The sequence below is a fragment of the Numenius arquata genome, chromosome 3 (assembly GCF_964106895.1).
Source record: "Numenius arquata chromosome 3, bNumArq3.hap1.1, whole genome shotgun sequence".
Classification (NCBI taxonomy): domain Eukaryota; kingdom Metazoa; phylum Chordata; class Aves; order Charadriiformes; family Scolopacidae; genus Numenius; species Numenius arquata.
This window is the reverse complement of record NC_133578.1, coordinates 78,723-100,843: the sequence shown is the minus strand read 5'-3', so window position 1 is coordinate 100,843 and position 22,121 is coordinate 78,723.

Sequence of the window (22,121 nt, the reverse complement as noted above, 5' to 3'; positions counted from 1 at the left end):
CATGGGCGGGCCGAGCCGCTCCGGAAGCGGAGGGGGCCGGGGGAAAATGGCGGCGCGCGCAGAAGCGGCTGCGGCGCGGCGCGGCGCGGACCGCACCGCACCGGACCGGCGCGGGCGGAAAGCACCGGGCAGCCGGACAGCGTCGCGGTGCCGCTGGACAGCGTCGCGGTGCCGCTGGACAGCGTCGAGGCCAGCGGGGGGGCGCGGGGAAGGCGGCCGGGGTCCCGAGGCGGCTCCGAGGGGAGACGGCGTTGCGGGGGGGCGGGCTGAGGCGTCTGGGGAGGTGCTCGCGGCTCCTGGGGCTGGCAAACGGGCTCGCGTGGCTGGTGTTGGGGCTTCAGCCGGAGAGGGAGTCGTGTGGCTTTGGGCTGAGGGGCGGGGGTGGAGTCCGGCGTTTTGGGGACTCGAGCAGAGGCTCAGCGGCTGGGTTTTGGGGCTCGGAAGGGGGCAGTAAGTGATGCGGTTTGGGGGCGGAGAGCAGAAGCCGTTTTGGCTGGTTCTGCAGGGGGGGTGGGCAGGAGGGCGTTGGGGGCTGCGGGGGAAAGCAGGGGCTGGGCGGGCTGCGGGGTGCTCAAACAGCAGGTGAGGTTTTCAAATCTGCAACTTGTAACTGTTGCAGCTTTGTTCTGGCTTCCTCCATTTTTGCAAAAGCTTCTGTTGCTAGACAGAGCATTCCTCTGTGTATCAGCTACTTGAGCTAGTTTATTTCAATGCGTCTGATCAGGTTTGTCTGTTCAGCAAAGTGGCATTTAAAGGTGACGTTTCACCGGATGCCAGCGGCTGTGCCTTATTTCCAGTATAAAGATGTATTCCCCAAATATCAGAGTGGGATATAACAACTGCAGCTGGTCAAAAGTAACACTGAAATGCAAAATTTAGAATTTCTTTTTTCCCATTGGCTCCTCCTCAGTATGAACACAAAGTTAATTTCTATTCTTAATTCCTATTTATGCTACATATATGAAGGATGAACGCGAGGAAAGGAGACCATAAAATACTGGCCTATTGCTATTTGTATGCTGTGCTTTGAACAGAAGAGACAAAACTGTCCTTTTTGTGAAATAATACTGGCTGTATCAGTGCCGTCCTCGTGTTTTTATTCAAAAATGTGAGATTTGTTGCCCCGAATGGTGAGAGTAGTTTTTGTTAATGGAAGTCGCAAGAGGTTCTGCCACCTTAAAAACCATAGAATCGTAGAATGGTTAGAGTTGGAAGGGACCTTCAAGATCATCGTGTTGCAGCCCCCCTGCCTTGGGCAGGGACGCCTCCACTAGAGCGGGTTGCTCAAAGCCCCGTCCAGCCTGGCCTTAAACACTTCCAGGGATGGGGCATCCACAGCTTCCCCGGGCAACCTGTTCCAGTGCCTCACCACCCTCACGGTAAAGAATTTCCTCCTAACATCTAGTCTGAATCTCCCCTCTTCCGATTTAAAACCGTTACCCCTTGTCCTGTCGCTACCTTTCCCGACAGAGAGTCCCTCTCCGGCTCTCCCGTAGGCTCCCTTCAGATATTGGAAGGCTGCTCTGAGGTCTCCCCGGAGCCTTCTCTTCTCCAGGCTGAACAACCCCAGCTCTCTCAGTCTCTCTTCACAGGGGAGGTGCTCCGTCCCTCCGATGGTTTTCGTGGCCCTCCGCTGGGCCCCTTCCAACACGTCCTTCCCGTGTCGAGGACTCCAAAGCTGGACACCGTACGCCAGGTGGGGTCTCGCGCGCGCAGAGTAGAGGGGGGTAGAATCGCCTCCCGTGACCCGCTGGCCACGCTTCTCTTGATGCAGCCCAGGGTGGGGTTGGCTTTCTGGGCTGCCAGCGCGCGTTGCCGGCTCGTACTGACATGTAATAATGCTACTGACGTACCGTTAGCAGCCTCGTGTTAAAAGAAGCGAGAAGCTGTAATATCCTTAATTTAGACAGTTTTTACGTGAAATGGTGCATCCTCACTGTTTCGTCACTTTCAGGAGCGAGCAATTGACCGAGAGCAGGAGAGAGACCTTTTCCAGCAAGAGATAGGGAAGCCGGAACAACAGCTTAAGGTTCCACAAAGGATTCGGCCTGTCAGCGAGCATCAAACCGGAGAGGTAACGCGCGCTATTGCTTGTACTCAAGGGATCTAAATGGTACGCTGACAGCCGTTCGGATACCCTAGGGAAGCTGTTTTATGGTGTCCCTAACCTGCATCCGTTCGCAAGGCAGGAAAGGAAATCCCCCGAGATGAAAGGCTACGGTGTCGGGGGAACGTGGGGAAAGTGTGTTCTGGGTGTTTTTTGAGTCGGTCGGTTGGATGTTTTTAGTAGCAGACACACAGAAGCCTCGTAACTTTCAAAAAGACTCCCTCGCGTAACTTAATTTAGAAAATGGGGTTTTCAAAAGCCCGTGGAAACATTCAGGACTCCTGTAGCGATTCCCCCTGCTCTTGCGTCCTTTTGTGACATCCTGTTGGTAGCACGGGTACGGGCACCGCAGGAACGCAGTGACCAAGGGGTCACAGCCGAGACGTAGCGGCGCTCTCTGCGTGCGCCTCCCCGGGAGACGTCTGTCTCCCCTGAAACAATCTGGTGACCGCAGAAGGGCAGCTCGAGGAAGTCACAGCAACCTCTTAGGCCCAGCAAAAGCCAGAAAAGCGACAGCGGTGCAAACGCTGTGTGTTGTGAAGCTTTTTGCCTGTCTTGTTTGGTGACCTTTGGGTCAATTGAACTGCATTTTATTTTTTGGTGGGTTTTCTCCTGTCTTGCTTTTAGAGCAAGGCTGATATTTTTGCGTGATTCTCTCGCCCGATTTTCAGTCTTCAGCTTCTTCTCAGGTGGCACTGCGATTTTCAAAGAAAAGCTCTTCCTTTCGGTTCAGTTCAGTTGCTGTCGTTCGGTTCTTAAATGGTAGCAACGTTTAGTATTCTATATTAGATAGTTTATGACCACAGACAGTAATGGGACATACATGGATAGACGTGAAATGTAAGTTGTCAAAATATTTATTGCCTTACAATTCTCGGAGGTAGGGGTGTGTTTCCTGGGGTTTCAAAATCTATTTCACTAAAAAGGTTTGTAACAAATCCTGCAAAGTGTTCAGCCCGTACCGGGCGACCTGGCTGTCGTCAGCCTCTGCGTACAAGGAGTGGTGGGCCATTAGCCGAATGTGTGTTAACCGACACGCGTGGAGCAATTCCGCATCCGTCTGCTTCTGTGGCAAAGCGGGTGCCCGCTCCTGTCCTACGGACACGTTCCACAGAGGGGGGAGGCACAATTAGTTTTCCTGAATCCGGGATGTTCGTTTTGAGTTCGTTTTGTGATGCGTCTCCTCATAATTTGAGGCATGGGTAGCGTGTGAATTCCTAGTTAAAATTCTCACAGTTAAAAAGGCAAAACTTCTCCCGAGAAAAAAAATTTCAAATTTGATTGCATAATGAAACGAGGCCTGTTTTTCTGCACAGAAACGATTTGTGGGAATCGTCCTGAATTACAAGCGTGTATACCCAGATGTGTACACTCCAAGTTGGCAGATAGGCTGCAGCAGCAATGTAAAGCATGCTTTAAGGTGAAAGATGGCTGTAACTGTGATGAAAACTTTAAGGTTCGTACTAGATGCTTTTAAAGTAGGATTTTTCACAGGCAGGCGCAGCGGCAATTTTAGAGCCGAGTGGTGCCGAATATTACCCATTTACAGACAGAATTCTCGGTACTGTCTTAGATTTACATCGAATTTCTATCAAATGAGCCACCTAGCCTTCCTATATAGTATATTTTGGTGCCCCGATATTACTTGGCGTATTTCATAAGTATACCTTTTATGGCCGTTTCTCGTGCTTTTCCGAGAGAGCTGCTTTACTTTTTCATAGTTGCACGGTTTTTGAATGCCTCTTCTGCCTTTCAGATCTTCTCTTTCTCCTACGCCTTAAATACTCGTACAAGAACGTGCAGAAAATGTTATGTGCAGCTGTAACGTGCTTTGGGGTTTTTTTTGGTAGGATGAAATGGAAATACTGGGACTGGCGATCCAGAAGTCTGAAGAAGCCACCGTAAAGGACCGTCCCAGTGACTACCGTCGAGTTAGGATTATTAAAAGCACCAAAGCGACACGCTCGTAGAGATGGGGACTACCTCTGGACACGTGTTAATCCCGGTCAGGTGTCCTCGGGATACAGATGGTCTGCGCTTCCTGCTCTGACAAGACAGAAGCGATGAGCTTCAGGATGAGCTCCTGAAGACAAGAAAGAGGCCAGGTGCCGGGGTTCTTGTCTCTTTGTTTGTTTGTTTGTTTGTTTGTTTTGGGCGGGGGGTGGCGGGCGGGCGGGCGGGCGTGTGGCTTCCAAAACAGGGTGCGCGGTTGACTGCAGGTGGCAGCCTGCAGAGCTCTTTTGCTGCCTGACCTCGCCTTTTCTTTGTCACTCCTCTTTCATGGCATCTGCGCTGAAAGCCGGGGCGGTCAACGAAGAGACGTGGACAAAACGGGACGAACCGGCGCCGCTTCTGCCTGTTTTCCAGGCTTTGCCACGAACCAAGGAGCATCATCAGCCTCGTCACTGGTGGCGGCGAGTCCTGAGGTGGCTTAGGTGAGTCGAGCCTTCCAGGAACGTCCGTTGTCCGTAGCCTACGGCGTGTCATTTGGACGTCAGTCGGAAGGAGGTTTCCCTTTCTGAAAGGGCACCGGTTTCTCGTGCCAAGCGGTTGCCTCTCCTGAAGTTCCCACGAGAGGGGATCCTCGGAGACGATGCGCTGGGCAGCAGAAGTCATCAGCGAGGAGACGTCGCGCGCTCTATTAAATAGGGACAAAAAGAAAGACGATGTCCTTCCAAAGGCCCGAGCGCGGCACCTCTTCCGACGGCCGATGGCATGGCCGGCCTTTGGGCTCTGGGTCCCCCGTAACAGCGGGGACACGGCCAAACCCTGTTCCTCTGCGTGTTCGGCACAGCCAAAAGCCTTGGCCGGTCCGCCGGTCGTTTTCGGTAGCCTGGTGGATCGCGGCACCGGGGATTGGATTTCCCCCCGCCAAAAGTACAGCCGTTTGGGGAATCTCTTACCTTCCTGGTTTTTTCTATCGTAAAGGAGACTTTAAAAAAAGGGTTAAAGTCGTATAACGTGCAAACTGACTTGCAGGCTTTAAACGGCAACCGTCCACCGGCTGTAGCCTACAGCGTCTTAGGCGTCCCTAAGCGGCGAGGTATTTGTTCCAAATCTTTGAAAAGAGAGGCGACTGAAGGTAACGGGTTGGGTTTTTGGTTGGGTTTTTTTTCTAGTTTTTTTGTTTTTTGTTTTTCCCCCCCCTTTTCTTTAGGCGGAGCGCTCTGAAGAACCTGATTTCTGCCTGGCTTTCAGCGTCGCGTTTCCCCGGCAGTGCGGTAGCATCTCTCTCGGGCAGTGCCGCCGGCCAGATGTCCCTCCTCCTTGGGTAGGAGAGAAAGCAGCCCCCGGTCAAATGACAACTGCGCGTTCTGGAGACGGAGAGCGCAACGGTGGGGGTTCGGAGCTGTGCCAGTTGAATTAGCGCCGAAGAAAAAACCCGAGGCTTTTCTAGCGTGAGTATTTTTCTTGGCCGTATCTAAACGCGCGCAGAGCTTTCCAGCGGCAGGGAAAGGGAAGGGAGGAGGCGCTTCCCCCCAGCGGGCGGAGGGTTTGTTACGCTGTTAGGCTGAGAAGGTGTTGCAAGTGGCACGGGTCAGTCTGAATAGGGACCTGAAGCGTCGGGATGGCTCCGGCTTTGGCAGGCCGTGCCGTCTTTGGAGCGGAGCTGTTTCCCCGCAATCCTCCTGTAGCTCAGCTCCTGTCCTGTCCCTCGGCCGGAGGGAATTCCTCTACTCTCTTCGGTGCTCTTTCGTTTGATGATGCTGATCTCCGGTTGGGGTTTGCTGTTTGTTTTGCAGGTGCCTCGTTGTCCGCGTCTCGTGCTGCTCGACAGATGCCCCGGCCCGGGTTTGCAGCCGGTGGTGGAGCCGCCTGAGGGGAAGGGGCCAGCCCTGGGTCTGGTCGTTCGGTGCATTTTTTGGGGCGAATTAAAAAAACCGGTGCGTGTGGGGGGGGGGGGGGGGTGGTGTGATGATGTCATTTGGGGCAGCCGGATGTCAGCGGGGGAGCGACGGTGCGGCGGAGGAGCAGGTGAGTGGGGGTTAAGTGGGGTTCCCCCCACAAGAGGGTGGGTCACGGCCCCCAAACGCCTGAAAACTTGGTGCGGGGCAGGTGGTTGGGGTTTTGGGCGGTGGTGTTTAAAAAATGTTAAAAGCTGTATATGCGGGGGTGAGGCATTGGAGTAGAGAACAATCTCTCATTTTTCTGTGTGTTGAAAACTAATATTCCCTTACGTATATAAAAGGAGTTCAAAATACCAACCCGTATCTCTAAGGATTCTGTATTATTTAATGGGAGTTTAGACGACGGAAAGATTTTTTAAAAGATTTATTTATAAAGAGAGATTGAAGCGTCAAAGCGGATGTCTGGACAGGTCGCTAGTCCAATTGGATGTTGTCTATCGTGCGTGTTAATCTGTAAGTCTAAACAGATGTGACTCTTAGCAGAGGTTCTGTCGAAGTGTATCAAGAGCATCCGTTTTCCCTAAGTCTTACCCACGGGTCGGTCAGTGCGGAGGCGTAAACGCCTGTGCTGTAGATGGTTCCAGACTGCAAAGAGAGCCTATCGCTAGAAGGGATTTCCAAACTGGCCCTCCCCTCTGCTCTCTCTTGCCGGCGTCCAAGCGCTTTCAAAAGCGCTTTAAGCAGGAGTGTTGATTCCCAGGAGGATAGGGAAGCTCTACAGAGAGACTTAGGTAGATTGGATCGTTGGGCCAACATCAGTGGTATGAGTTTCAACAAGGGCGAGCGCCAGGTTCTGCGCGTGGGCCACAATAACCCCGAGCAGCGCTACAGGCTTGGGGAAATGTGGCTGGAAAACCACCTGGAAGAAAGAGACCTGGGGGTTCTAATGGACAAGCGGCTGAACGTGAGCCGGCAGTGTGCCCAGGTGGCCACGAAAGCCAACGGCATCCTGGCTTGTGTTAGAAACAGCGTGAGCAGCAGAAGTAGGGAGGCGATTGTGCCCCTGTACTCGGCACTGGTGAGGCCACACCTGGAGTATTGCGTCTGGTTTTGGGCACCTCAATCCAAGAGAGATGTCGAGGTGCTGGAGCGAGTGCAGAGGAGGGCAACGAAGCTGGTGAAGGGCCTGGAAAACAAATCCTATGAAGAGCGGTTGAAGGAGCTGGGACTGTTTAGTATGAGGAAGAGGGGGCTGAGGGGAGACCTCGTCACTCTCTAAACCTACTTGAAAGGACACTGTAGAGAGGTCGGTGCTGGTCTCCTGGCACGGGTAGGTAATGACAGAACGAGAGGGAACGGCTTCAAGCTCCAACAGGGTAGGTTTAGACTGGACATTAGGAAAGAATGTTTCACAGAGGGAGTGGTCGGGCATTGGAACAGGCTACCCAGGGAGGTGGTCGAGTCACCATCCCTGGATGTGTTTAAGAACCGTTGAGATGTGGTGTTGGGGGATATGGTGTAGGGGAGAACTTTGTAGAGTAGGGTAGATGGTTGGACTCGATGATCCCAAGGGTCTCTTGCAACCTAGACGATTCTATGATTCTATGAAAAGCAGCCCCTTCCCCCGTTTCCCCTCCCGCCCTGGGGAGCTGGATCGGTGCAGCGGGACAGGAGGAAAAAAACGCAGCCCCGTTTTCCTGCAGGGACGCAAAGCTCCCCGATGTCTCTGTGGTGGATAAGGCGGCACCCCCGCCTGCCTTCCTGGACGCCGGCGGACTGGCTGCTGTCGCCCCCACGGCCCCCGGGGCCACGCGCAGAGCGCCGCGGCGTCCCTGGGGCTGGTTGCGGGGCGAACACCGGAGGTTTTTGGCGCCGAGGCGACGGCTGCGGCTGCCCGGGCTGCGAGCGGGGACAGGGCAGAGAGCGGGAAGGCCTGCCCGCCGGTAAGTGGTCACGGTCCCTGGGTGGAGGGAAGCGGGCTGAGAGCGGTCACCGCTCATGGCCCCGGTGAGGTCTCAGAGGGGGACAAGGAAGGGGGCGTGGGCGTGGGCGCTGCCCGGTGCTTTCCGCCCGCTGCGGACCGGTCCGCAGCGATTTCTGGGCTGGCCGCCGTTTTCCCCCGGCCCCCTCCGGTTCCGGAGCGGCTCGGCCCGCCCATACCGCGCGCCCATTGGTCGCGGTGCCGTAAGCGGCGTCCGTCCTCTAGGAGCCCCCGTCCCATTGGTCGATCGCGCCGTCAATCTCCAGCGCCTCCCAGTCCGGCCAATCGGAGCGCGGCAGGCGATCCGACCAATCGGAGCGGGGCGGTCGCGTTGTGATTGGCTCGTCCTCCTGTCAATCCGCCCGGGGGCGGTTGCCATGGTGAGGAAGCCCCGCCCGGTCGCGCATGCGCAGTAGTAAGGACGGCGCCGCCCTCACTACTGCGCATGCGCCACCGGGCGGGGCGTCCTCACCATGGCAACCGCCATTGACGTCCCACTCCGGCCAATCGGAGCGCGGCAGGCGATCCGACCAATCGGAGCGCGGCGGTCGCGTTGTGATTGGCTCGTCCTCCTGTCAATCCGCCCGGGGGCGGTTGCCATGGTGAGGAAGCCCCGCCTGGTCGCGCATGCGCAGTAGTAAGGGCGGCGCCGTGCTCGCTACTGCCGCCTTGTGGACAAAAATCGGTACTGCAGGTGGGGGGCGCGCATGCGCAGTGGAAAGAGTGGCGCCGCCCTCGCTGCTGCCGCCGCTTGTGGACAAAAAGCGGTACTGCAGGTACGGGGGTAGGGGGGTCCGGCCGCATGCGCAGTGGACGGGGGGGGGGGGGGCGCTGCGCTCGCCCCTGCCGCCCGTGCCAGCAGAAACCGGCGCTGCAGCTCGGCGGATGCGGGGGGGGAAGGCGGAGCCCTGGGAGGTTCCATTTTCCCCAAATTGGGGAAAATTATTCAATTTGGGGTTTTTTTCGGTGCTTTTCCGCAACGGAAAAGACTTCAGGGTTTTGTTAGGGTTTTTCTTGCCCTTCCCCGCCGCCGGGGACGGCGCCCATGCGGGGGCTGACGCTGCAGAACCGTAAATTGAACCCCCAAATTGAACCCCGAACATGAATAACATTTTCCCCAATTTGGGGAAAAGGGAACCTTCCCCGGTCCCGCCTCCCCCCGCTCCCCGAGCCGCACCGCCGGTTTCTGCTGGCACGGGCGGCAGCGGCGGCGAGCGCAGCGCCCCCCTTTCTACTGGGCATGCGCGTCCCCGTCCCCCCCCCGCCCTGTACCTGCGTACCTGCAGTACCGCTTTTTGTCCACGAGGGGGCAGTAGCGAGCACGGCGCCGCCCTCACTACTGCGCATGCGCCACCGGGCGGGGCGTCCTCACCATGGCAACCGCCATTGACGTCCCACTCCGGCCAATCGGAGCGCGGCAGGCGATCCGACCAATCGGAGCGCGGCGGTCGCGTTGTGATTGGCTCGTCCTCCTGTCAATCCGCCCGGGGGGCGGTTGCCATGGTGAGGAAGCCCCGCCCGGTCGCGCATGCGCAGTAGTAAGGACGGCGCCGTCCTCACTACTGCGCATGCGCGACCGGGCGGGGCGTCCTCACCATGGCAACCGCCCCCTGGCGGATTGACAGGAGGACGAGCCAATCACAGCGCGACCGCCGCGCTCCGATTGGTCGGATCGCCTGCCGCGCTCCGATTGGCCGGGGTGGGAGGCGCTGAAGATTGACGGCGCGACCGACCAATGGGACGGGCTCCCCGAGGACGGAAGCCGCTTCCGGCGCCGTGACCAATGGGCGCGCCGCATGGGCGGGCCGAGCCGCTCCGGAAGCGGAGGGGGCCGGGGGAAAATGGCGGCGCGCGCAGAAGCGGCTGCGGCGCGGCGCGGCGCGGACCGCACCGCACCGGACCGGCGCGGGCGGAAAGCACCGGGCAGCCGGACAGCGTCGCGGTGCCGCTGGACAGCGTCGCGGTGCCGCTGGACAGCGTCGCGAGGCAGCTGGACAGCGTCGAGGCCAGCGGGGGGGCGCGGGGAAGGCGGCCGGGGTCCCGAGGCGGCTCCGAGGGGAGACGGCGTTGCGGGGGGGCGGGCTGAGGCGTCTGGGGAGGTGCTCGCGGCTCCTGGGGCTGGCAAACGGGCTCGCGTGGCTGGTGTTGGGGCTTCAGCCGGAGAGGGAGTCGTGTGGCTTTGGGCTGAGGGGCGGGGGTGGAGTCCGGCGTTTTGGGGACTCGAGCAGAGGCTCAGCGGCTGGGTTTTGGGGCTCGGAAGGGGGCAGTAAGTGATGCGGTTTGGGGGCGGAGAGCAGAAGCCGTTTTGGCTGGTTCTGCAGGGGGGGTGGGCAGGAGGGCGTTGGGGGCTGCGGGGGAAAGCAGGGGCTGGGCGGGCTGCGGGGTGCTCAAACAGCAGGTGAGGTTTTCAAATCTGCAACTTGTAACTGTTGCAGCTTTGTTCTGGCTTCCTCCATTTTTGCAAAAGCTTCTGTTGCTAGACAGAGCATTCCTCTGTGTATCAGCTACTTGAGCTAGTTTATTTCAATGCGTCTGATCAGGTTTGTCTGTTCAGCAAAGTGGCATTTAAAGGTGACGTTTCACCGGATGCCAGCGGCTGTGCCTTATTTCCAGTATAAAGATGTATTCCCCAAATATCAGAGTGGGATATAACAACTGCAGCTGGTCAAAAGTAACACTGAAATGCAAAATTTAGAATTTCTTTTTTCCCATTGGCTCCTCCTCAGTATGAACACAAAGTTAATTTCTATTCTTAATTCCTATTTATGCTACATATATGAAGGATGAACGCGAGGAAAGGAGACCATAAAATACTGGCCTATTGCTATTTGTATGCTGTGCTTTGAACAGAAGAGACAAAACTGTCCTTTTTGTGAAATAATACTGGCTGTATCAGTGCCGTCCTCGTGTTTTTATTCAAAAATGTGAGATTTGTTGCCCCGAATGGTGAGAGTAGTTTTTGTTAATGGAAGTCGCAAGAGGTTCTGCCACCTTAAAAACCATAGAATCGTAGAATGGTTAGAGTTGGAAGGGACCTTCAAGATCATCGTGTTGCAGCCCCCCTGCCTTGGGCAGGGACGCCTCCACTAGAGCGGGTTGCTCAAAGCCCCGTCCAGCCTGGCCTTAAACACTTCCAGGGATGGGGCATCCACAGCTTCCCCGGGCAACCTGTTCCAGTGCCTCACCACCCTCACGGTAAAGAATTTCCTCCTAACATCTAGTCTGAATCTCCCCTCTTCCGATTTAAAACCGTTACCCCTTGTCCTGTCGCTACCTTTCCCGACAGAGAGTCCCTCTCCGGCTCTCCCGTAGGCTCCCTTCAGATATTGGAAGGCTGCTCTGAGGTCTCCCCGGAGCCTTCTCTTCTCCAGGCTGAACAACCCCAGCTCTCTCAGTCTCTCTTCACAGGGGAGGTGCTCCGTCCCTCCGATGGTTTTCGTGGCCCTCCGCTGGGCCCCTTCCAACACGTCCTTCCCGTGTCGAGGACTCCAAAGCTGGACACCGTACGCCAGGTGGGGTCTCGCGCGCGCAGAGTAGAGGGGGGTAGAATCGCCTCCCGTGACCCGCTGGCCACGCTTCTCTTGATGCAGCCCAGGGTGGGGTTGGCTTTCTGGGCTGCCAGCGCGCGTTGCCGGCTCGTACTGACATGTAATAATGCTACTGACGTACCGTTAGCAGCCTCGTGTTAAAAGAAGCGAGAAGCTGTAATATCCTTAATTTAGACAGTTTTTACGTGAAATGGTGCATCCTCACTGTTTCGTCACTTTCAGGAGCGAGCAATTGACCGAGAGCAGGAGAGAGACCTTTTCCAGCAAGAGATAGGGAAGCCGGAACAACAGCTTAAGGTTCCACAAAGGATTCGGCCTGTCAGCGAGCATCAAACCGGAGAGGTAACGCGCGCTATTGCTTGTACTCAAGGGATCTAAATGGTACGCTGACAGCCGTTCGGATACCCTAGGGAAGCTGTTTTATGGTGTCCCTAACCTGCATCCGTTCGCAAGGCAGGAAAGGAAATCCCCCGAGATGAAAGGCTACGGTGTCGGGGGAACGTGGGGAAAGTGTGTTCTGGGTGTTTTTTGAGTCGGTCGGTTGGATGTTTTTAGTAGCAGACACACAGAAGCCTCGTAACTTTCAAAAAGACTCCCTCGCGTAACTTAATTTAGAAAATGGGGTTTTCAAAAGCCCGTGGAAACATTCAGGACTCCTGTAGCGATTCCCCCTGCTCTTGCGTCCTTTTGTGACATCCTGTTGGTAGCACGGGTACGGGCACCGCAGGAACGCAGTGACCAAGGGGTCACAGCCGAGACGTAGCGGCGCTCTCTGCGTGCGCCTCCCCGGGAGACGTCTGTCTCCCCTGAAACAATCTGGTGACCGCAGAAGGGCAGCTCGAGGAAGTCACAGCAACCTCTTAGGCCCAGCAAAAGCCAGAAAAGCGACAGCGGTGCAAACGCTGTGTGTTGTGAAGCTTTTTGCCTGTCTTGTTTGGTGACCTTTGGGTCAATTGAACTGCATTTTATTTTTTGGTGGGTTTTCTCCTGTCTTGCTTTTAGAGCAAGGCTGATATTTTTGCGTGATTCTCTCGCCCGATTTTCAGTCTTCAGCTTCTTCTCAGGTGGCACTGCGATTTTCAAAGAAAAGCTCTTCCTTTCGGTTCAGTTCAGTTGCTGTCGTTCGGTTCTTAAATGGTAGCAACGTTTAGTATTCTATATTAGATAGTTTATGACCACAGACAGTAATGGGACATACATGGATAGACGTGAAATGTAAGTTGTCAAAATATTTATTGCCTTACAATTCTCGGAGGTAGGGGTGTGTTTCCTGGGGTTTCAAAATCTATTTCACTAAAAAGGTTTGTAACAAATCCTGCAAAGTGTTCAGCCCGTACCGGGCGACCTGGCTGTCGTCAGCCTCTGCGTACAAGGAGTGGTGGGCCATTAGCCGAATGTGTGTTAACCGACACGCGTGGAGCAATTCCGCATCCGTCTGCTTCTGTGGCAAAGCGGGTGCCCGCTCCTGTCCTACGGACACGTTCCACAGAGGGGGGAGGCACAATTAGTTTTCCTGAATCCGGGATGTTCGTTTTGAGTTCGTTTTGTGATGCGTCTCCTCATAATTTGAGGCATGGGTAGCGTGTGAATTCCTAGTTAAAATTCTCACAGTTAAAAAGGCAAAACTTCTCCCGAGAAAAAAAATTTCAAATTTGATTGCATAATGAAACGAGGCCTGTTTTTCTGCACAGAAACGATTTGTGGGAATCGTCCTGAATTACAAGCGTGTATACCCAGATGTGTACACTCCAAGTTGGCAGATAGGCTGCAGCAGCAATGTAAAGCATGCTTTAAGGTGAAAGATGGCTGTAACTGTGATGAAAACTTTAAGGTTCGTACTAGATGCTTTTAAAGTAGGATTTTTCACAGGCAGGCGCAGCGGCAATTTTAGAGCCGAGTGGTGCCGAATATTACCCATTTACAGACAGAATTCTCGGTACTGTCTTAGATTTACATCGAATTTCTATCAAATGAGCCACCTAGCCTTCCTATATAGTATATTTTGGTGCCCCGATATTACTTGGCGTATTTCATAAGTATACCTTTTATGGCCGTTTCTCGTGCTTTTCCGAGAGAGCTGCTTTACTTTTTCATAGTTGCACGGTTTTTGAATGCCTCTTCTGCCTTTCAGATCTTCTCTTTCTCCTACGCCTTAAATACTCGTACAAGAACGTGCAGAAAATGTTATGTGCAGCTGTAACGTGCTTTGGGGTTTTTTTTGGTAGGATGAAATGGAAATACTGGGACTGGCGATCCAGAAGTCTGAAGAAGCCACCGTAAAGGACCGTCCCAGTGACTACCGTCGAGTTAGGATTATTAAAAGCACCAAAGCGACACGCTCGTAGAGATGGGGACTACCTCTGGACACGTGTTAATCCCGGTCAGGTGTCCTCGGGATACAGATGGTCTGCGCTTCCTGCTCTGACAAGACAGAAGCGATGAGCTTCAGGATGAGCTCCTGAAGACAAGAAAGAGGCCAGGTGCCGGGGTTCTTGTCTCTTTGTTTGTTTGTTTGTTTGTTTGTTTTGGGCGGGGGGTGGCGGGCGGGCGGGCGGGCGTGTGGCTTCCAAAACAGGGTGCGCGGTTGACTGCAGGTGGCAGCCTGCAGAGCTCTTTTGCTGCCTGACCTCGCCTTTTCTTTGTCACTCCTCTTTCATGGCATCTGCGCTGAAAGCCGGGGCGGTCAACGAAGAGACGTGGACAAAACGGGACGAACCGGCGCCGCTTCTGCCTGTTTTCCAGGCTTTGCCACGAACCAAGGAGCATCATCAGCCTCGTCACTGGTGGCGGCGAGTCCTGAGGTGGCTTAGGTGAGTCGAGCCTTCCAGGAACGTCCGTTGTCCGTAGCCTACGGCGTGTCATTTGGACGTCAGTCGGAAGGAGGTTTCCCTTTCTGAAAGGGCACCGGTTTCTCGTGCCAAGCGGTTGCCTCTCCTGAAGTTCCCACGAGAGGGGATCCTCGGAGACGATGCGCTGGGCAGCAGAAGTCATCAGCGAGGAGACGTCGCGCGCTCTATTAAATAGGGACAAAAAGAAAGACGATGTCCTTCCAAAGGCCCGAGCGCGGCACCTCTTCCGACGGCCGATGGCATGGCCGGCCTTTGGGCTCTGGGTCCCCCGTAACAGCGGGGACACGGCCAAACCCTGTTCCTCTGCGTGTTCGGCACAGCCAAAAGCCTTGGCCGGTCCGCCGGTCGTTTTCGGTAGCCTGGTGGATCGCGGCACCGGGGATTGGATTTCCCCCCGCCAAAAGTACAGCCGTTTGGGGAATCTCTTACCTTCCTGGTTTTTTCTATCGTAAAGGAGACTTTAAAAAAAGGGTTAAAGTCGTATAACGTGCAAACTGACTTGCAGGCTTTAAACGGCAACCGTCCACCGGCTGTAGCCTACAGCGTCTTAGGCGTCCCTAAGCGGCGAGGTATTTGTTCCAAATCTTTGAAAAGAGAGGCGACTGAAGGTAACGGGTTGGGTTTTTGGTTGGGTTTTTTTTCTAGTTTTTTTGTTTTTTGTTTTTCCCCCCCCTTTTCTTTAGGCGGAGCGCTCTGAAGAACCTGATTTCTGCCTGGCTTTCAGCGTCGCGTTTCCCCGGCAGTGCGGTAGCATCTCTCTCGGGCAGTGCCGCCGGCCAGATGTCCCTCCTCCTTGGGTAGGAGAGAAAGCAGCCCCCGGTCAAATGACAACTGCGCGTTCTGGAGACGGAGAGCGCAACGGTGGGGGTTCGGAGCTGTGCCAGTTGAATTAGCGCCGAAGAAAAAACCCGAGGCTTTTCTAGCGTGAGTATTTTTCTTGGCCGTATCTAAACGCGCGCAGAGCTTTCCAGCGGCAGGGAAAGGGAAGGGAGGAGGCGCTTCCCCCCAGCGGGCGGAGGGTTTGTTACGCTGTTAGGCTGAGAAGGTGTTGCAAGTGGCACGGGTCAGTCTGAATAGGGACCTGAAGCGTCGGGATGGCTCCGGCTTTGGCAGGCCGTGCCGTCTTTGGAGCGGAGCTGTTTCCCCGCAATCCTCCTGTAGCTCAGCTCCTGTCCTGTCCCTCAGCCGGAGGGAATTCCTCTACTCTCTTCGGTGCTCTTTCGTTTGATGATGCTGATCTCCGGTTGGGGTTTGCTGTTTGTTTTGCAGGTGCCTCGTTGTCCGCGTCTCGTGCTGCTCGACAGATGCCCCGGCCCGGGTTTGCAGCCGGTGGTGGAGCCGCCTGAGGGGAAGGGGCCAGCCCTGGGTCTGGTCGTTCGGTGCATTTTTTGGGGCGAATTAAAAAAACCGGTGCGTGTGTGTGTGGGGGGGGGTGGTGTGATGATGTCATTTGGGGCAGCCGGATGTCAGCGGGGGAGCGACGGTGCGGCGGAGGAGCAGGTGAGTGGGGGTTAAGTGGGGTTCCCCCCACAAGAGGGTGGGTCACGGCCCCCAAACGCCTGAAAACTTGGTGCGGGGCAGGTGGTTGGGGTTTTGGGCGGTGGTGTTTAAAAAATGTTAAAAGCTGTATATGCGGGGGTGAGGCATTGGAGTAGAGAACAATCTCTCATTTTTCTGTGTGTTGAAAACTAATATTCCCTTACGTATATAAAAGGAGTTCAAAATACCAACCCGTATCTCTAAGGATTCTGTATTATTTAATGGGAGTTTAGACGACGGAAAGATTTTTTAAAAGATTTATTTATAAAGAGAGATTGAAGCGTCAAAGCGGATGTCTGGACAGGTCGCTAGTCCAATTGGATGTTGTCTATCGTGCGTGTTAATCTGTAAGTCTAAACAGATGTGACTCTTAGCAGAGGTTCTGTCGAAGTGTATCAAGAGCATCCGTTTTCCCTAAGTCTTACCCACGGGTCGGTCAGTGCGGAGGCGTAAACGCCTGTGCTGTAGATGGTTCCAGACTGCAAAGAGAGCCTATCGCTAGAAGGGATTTCCAAACTGGCCCTCCCCTCTGCTCTCTCTTGCCGGCGTCCAAGCGCTTTCAAAAGCGCTTTAAGCAGGAGTGTTGATTCCCAGGAGGATAGGGAAGCTCTACAGAGAGACTTAGGTAGATTGGATCGTTGGGCCAACATCAGTGGTATGAGTTTCAACAAGGGCGAGCGCCAGGTTCTGCGCGTGGGCCACAATAACCCCGAGCAGCGCTACAGGCTTGGGGAAATGTGGCTGGAAAACCACCTGGAAGAAAGAGACCTGGGGGTTCTAATGGACAAGCGGCTGAACGTGAGCCGGCAGTGTGCCCAGGTGGCCACGAAAGCCAACGGCATCCTGGCTTGTGTTAGAAACAGCGTGAGCAGCAGAAGTAGGGAGGCGATTGTGCCCCTGTACTCGGCACTGGTGAGGCCGCACCTGGAGTATTGCGTCCGGTTTTGGGCACCTCAATCCAAGAGAGATGTCGAGGTGCTGGAGCGAGTGCAGAGGAGGGCAACGAAGCTGGTGAAGGGCCTGGAAAACAAATCCTATGAAGAGCGGTTGAAGGAGCTGGGACTGTTTAGTATGAGGAAGAGGGGGCTGAGGGGAGACCTCGTCACTCTCTAAACCTACTTGAAAGGACACTGTAGAGAGGTCGGTGCTGGTCTCCTGGCACGGGTAGGTAATGACAGAACGAGAGGGAACGGCTTCAAGCTCCAACAGGGTAGGTTTAGACTGGACATTAGGAAAGAATGTTTCACAGAGGGAGTGGTCGGGCATTGGAACAGGCTACCCAGGGAGGTGGTCGAGTCACCATCCCTGGATGTGTTTAAGAACCGTTGAGATGTGGTGTTGGGGGATATGGTGTAGGGGAGAACTTTGTAGAGTAGGGTAGATGGTTGGACTCGATGATCCCAAGGGTCTCTTGCAACCTAGACGATTCTATGATTCTATGAAAAGCAGCCCCTTCCCCCGTTTCCCCTCCCGCCCTGGGGAGCTGGATCGGTGCAGCGGGACAGGAGGAAAAAAACGCAGCCCCGTTTTCCTGCAGGGACGCAAAGCTCCCCGATGTCTCTGTGGTGGATAAGGCGGCACCCCCGCCTGCCTTCCTGGACGCCGGCGGACTGGCTGCTGTCGCCCCCACGGCCCCCGGGGCCACGCGCAGAGCGCCGCGGCGTCCCTGGGGCTGGTTGCGGGGCGAACACCGGAGGTTTTTGGCGCCGAGGCGACGGCTGCGGCTGCCCGGGCTGCGAGCGGGGACAGGGCAGAGAGCGGGAAGGCCTGCCCGCCGGTAAGTGGTCACGGTCCCTGGGTGGAGGGAAGCGGGCTGAGAGCGGTCACCGCTCATGGCCCCGGTGAGGTCTCAGAGGGGGACAAGGAAGGGGGCGTGGGCGTGGGCGCTGCCCGGTGCTTTCCGCCCGCTGCGGACCGGTCCGCAGCGATTTCTGGGCTGGCCGCCGTTTTCCCCCGGCCCCCTCCGGTTCCGGAGCGGCTCGGCCCGCCCATACCGCGCGCCCATTGGTCGCGGTGCCGTAAGCGGCGTCCGTCCTCTAGGAGCCCCCGTCCCATTGGTCGGTCGCGCCGTCAATCTCCAGCGCCTCCCAGTCCGGCCAATCGGAGCGCGGCAGGCGATCCGACCAATCGGAGCGGGGCGGTCGCGTTGTGATTGGCTCGTCCTCCTGTCAATCCGCCCGGGGGCGGTTGCCATGGTGAGGAAGCCCCGCCCGGTCGCGCATGCGCAGTAGTAAGGACGGCGCCGCCCTCACTACTGCGCATGCGCCACCGGGCGGGGCGTCCTCACCATGGCAACCGCCATTGACGTCCCACTCCGGCCAATCGGAGCGCGGCAGGCGATCCGACCAATCGGAGCGCGGCGGTCGCGTTGTGATTGGCTCGTCCTCCTGTCAATCCGCCCGGGGGCGGTTGCCATGGTGAGGAAGCCCCGCCTGGTCGCGCATGCGCAGTAGTAAGGGCGGCGCCGTGCTCGCTACTGCCGCCTTGTGGACAAAAATCGGTACTGCAGGTGGGGGGCGCGCATGCGCAGTGGAAAGAGTGGCGCCGCCCTCGCTGCTGCCGCCGCTTGTGGACAAAAAGCGGTACTGCAGGTACGGGGGTAGGGGGGTCCGGCCGCATGCGCAGTGGACGGGGGGGGGGGGGGCGCTGCGCTCGCCCCTGCCGCCCGTGCCAGCAGAAACCGGCGCTGCAGCTCGGCGGATGCGGGGGGGGAAGGCGGAGCCCTGGGAGGTTCCATTTTCCCCAAATTGGGGAAAATTATTCAATTTGGGGTTTTTTTCGGTGCTTTTCCGCAACGGAAAAGACTTCAGGGTTTTGTTAGGGTTTTTCTTGCCCTTCCCCGCCGCCGGGGACGGCGCCCATGCGGGGGCTGACGCTGCAGAACCGTAAATTGAACCCCCAAATTGAACCCCGAACATGAATAACATTTTCCCCAATTTGGGGAAAAGGGAACCTTCCCCGGTCCCGCCTCCCCCCGCTCCCCGAGCCGCACCGCCGGTTTCTGCTGGCACGGGCGGCAGCGGCGGCGAGCGCAGCGCCCCCCTTTCTACTGGGCATGCGCGTCCCCCCCCCCCCCCCCGCCCTGTACCTGCGTACCTGCAGTACCGCTTTTTGTCCACGAGGGGGCAGTAGCGAGCACGGCGCCGCCCTCACTACTGCGCATGCGCCACCGGGCGGGGCGTCCTCACCATGGCAACCGCCATTGACGTCCCACTCCGGCCAATCGGAGCGCGGCAGGCGATCCGACCAATCGGAGCGCGGCGGTCGCGTTGTGATTGGCTCGTCCTCCTGTCAATCCGCCCGGGGGGCGGTTGCCATGGTGAGGAAGCCCCGCCCGGTCGCGCATGCGCAGTAGTAAGGACGGCGCCGTCCTCACTACTGCGCATGCGCGACCGGGCGGGGCGTCCTCACCATGGCAACCGCCATTGACGTCCCACTCCGGCCAATCGGAGCGCGGCAGGCGATCCGACCAATCGGAGCGCGGCGGTCGCGTTGTGATTGGCTCGTCCTCCTGTCAATCCGCCCGGGGGGCGGTTGCCATGGTGAGGAAGCCCCGCCCGGTCGCGCATGCGCAGTAGTAAGGACGGCGCCGTCCTCACTACTGCGCATGCGCGACCGGGCGGGGCGTCCTCACCATGGCAACCGCCCCCTGGCGGATTGACAGGAGGACGAGCCAATCACAGCGCGACCGCCGCGCTCCGATTGGTCGGATCGCCTGCCGCGCTCCGATTGGCCGGGGTGGGAGGCGCTGAAGATTGACGGCGCGACCGACCAATGGGACGGGCTCCCCGAGGACGGAAGCCGCTTCCGGCGCCGTGACCAATGGGCGCGCCGCATGGGCGGGCCGAGCCGCTCCGGAAGCGGAGGGGGCCGGGGGAAAATGGCGGCGCGCGCAGAAGCGGCTGCGGCGCGGCGCGGCGCGGACCGCACCGCACCGGACCGGCGCGGGCGGAAAGCACCGGGCAGCCGGACAGCGTCGCGGTGCCGCTGGACAGCGTCGCGGTGCCGCTGGACAGCGTCGAGGCCAGCGGGGGGGCGCGGGGAAGGCGGCCGGGGTCCCGAGGCGGCTCCGAGGGGAGACGGCGTTGCGGGGGGGCGGGCTGAGGCGTCTGGGGAGGTGCTCGCGGCTCCTGGGGCTGGCAAACGGGCTCGCGTGGCTGGTGTTGGGGCTTCAGCCGGAGAGGGAGTCGTGTGGCTTTGGGCTGAGGGGCGGGGGTGGAGTCCGGCGTTTTGGGGACTCGAGCAGAGGCTCAGCGGCTGGGTTTTGGGGCTCGGAAGGGGGCAGTAAGTGATGCGGTTTGGGGGCGGAGAGCAGAAGCCGTTTTGGCTGGTTCTGCAGGGGGGGTGGGCAGGAGGGCGTTGGGGGCTGCGGGGGAAAGCAGGGGCTGGGCGGGCTGCGGGGTGCTCAAACAGCAGGTGAGGTTTTCAAATCTGCAACTTGTAACTGTTGCAGCTTTGTTCTGGCTTCCTCCATTTTTGCAAAAGCTTCTGTTGCTAGACAGAGCATTCCTCTGTGTATCAGCTACTTGAGCTAGTTTATTTCAATGCGTCTGATCAGGTTTGTCTGTTCAGCAAAGTGGCATTTAAAGGTGACGTTTCACCGGATGCCAGCGGCTGTGCCTTATTTCCAGTATAAAGATGTATTCCCCAAATATCAGAGTGGGATATAACAACTGCAGCTGGTCAAAAGTAACACTGAAATGCAAAATTTAGAATTTCTTTTTTCCCATTGGCTCCTCCTCAGTATGAACACAAAGTTAATTTCTATTCTTAATTCCTATTTATGCTACATATATGAAGGATGAACGCGAGGAAAGGAGACCATAAAATACTGGCCTATTGCTATTTGTATGCTGTGCTTTGAACAGAAGAGACAAAACTGTCCTTTTTGTGAAATAATACTGGCTGTATCAGTGCCGTCCTCGTGTTTTTATTCAAAAATGTGAGATTTGTTGCCCCGAATGGTGAGAGTAGTTTTTGTTAATGGAAGTCGCAAGAGGTTCTGCCACCTTAAAAACCATAGAATCGTAGAATGGTTAGAGTTGGAAGGGACCTTCAAGATCATCGTGTTGCAGCCCCCCTGCCTTGGGCAGGGACGCCTCCACTAGAGCGGGTTGCTCAAAGCCCCGTCCAGCCTGGCCTTAAACACTTCCAGGGATGGGGCATCCACAGCTTCCCCGGGCAACCTGTTCCAGTGCCTCACCACCCTCACGGTAAAGAATTTCCTCCTAACATCTAGTCTGAATCTCCCCTCTTCCGATTTAAAACCGTTACCCCTTGTCCTGTCGCTACCTTTCCCGACAGAGAGTCCCTCTCCGGCTCTCCCGTAGGCTCCCTTCAGATATTGGAAGGCTGCTCTGAGGTCTCCCCGGAGCCTTCTCTTCTCCAGGCTGAACAACCCCAGCTCTCTCAGTCTCTCTTCACAGGGGAGGTGCTCCGTCCCTCCGATGGTTTTCGTGGCCCTCCGCTGGGCCCCTTCCAACACGTCCTTCCCGTGTCGAGGACTCCAAAGCTGGACACCGTACGCCAGGTGGGGTCTCGCGCGCGCAGAGTAGAGGGGGGTAGAATCGCCTCCCGTGACCCGCTGGCCACGCTTCTCTTGATGCAGCCCAGGGTGGGGTTGGCTTTCTGGGCTGCCAGCGCGCGTTGCCGGCTCGTACTGACATGTAATAATGCTACTGACGTACCGTTAGCAGCCTCGTGTTAAAAGAAGCGAGAAGCTGTAATATCCTTAATTTAGACAGTTTTTACGTGAAATGGTGCATCCTCACTGTTTCGTCACTTTCAGGAGCGAGCAATTGACCGAGAGCAGGAGAGAGACCTTTTCCAGCAAGAGATAGGGAAGCCGGAACAACAGCTTAAGGTTCCACAAAGGATTCGGCCTGTCAGCGAGCATCAAACCGGAGAGGTAACGCGCGCTATTGCTTGTACTCAAGGGATCTAAATGGTACGCTGACAGCCGTTCGGATACCCTAGGGAAGCTGTTTTATGGTGTCCCTAACCTGCATCCGTTCGCAAGGCAGGAAAGGAAATCCCCCGAGATGAAAGGCTACGGTGTCGGGGGAACGTGGGGAAAGTGTGTTCTGGGTGTTTTTTGAGTCGGTCGGTTGGATGTTTTTAGTAGCAGACACACAGAAGCCTCGTAACTTTCAAAAAGACTCCCTCGCGTAACTTAATTTAGAAAATGGGGTTTTCAAAAGCCCGTGGAAACATTCAGGACTCCTGTAGCGATTCCCCCTGCTCTTGCGT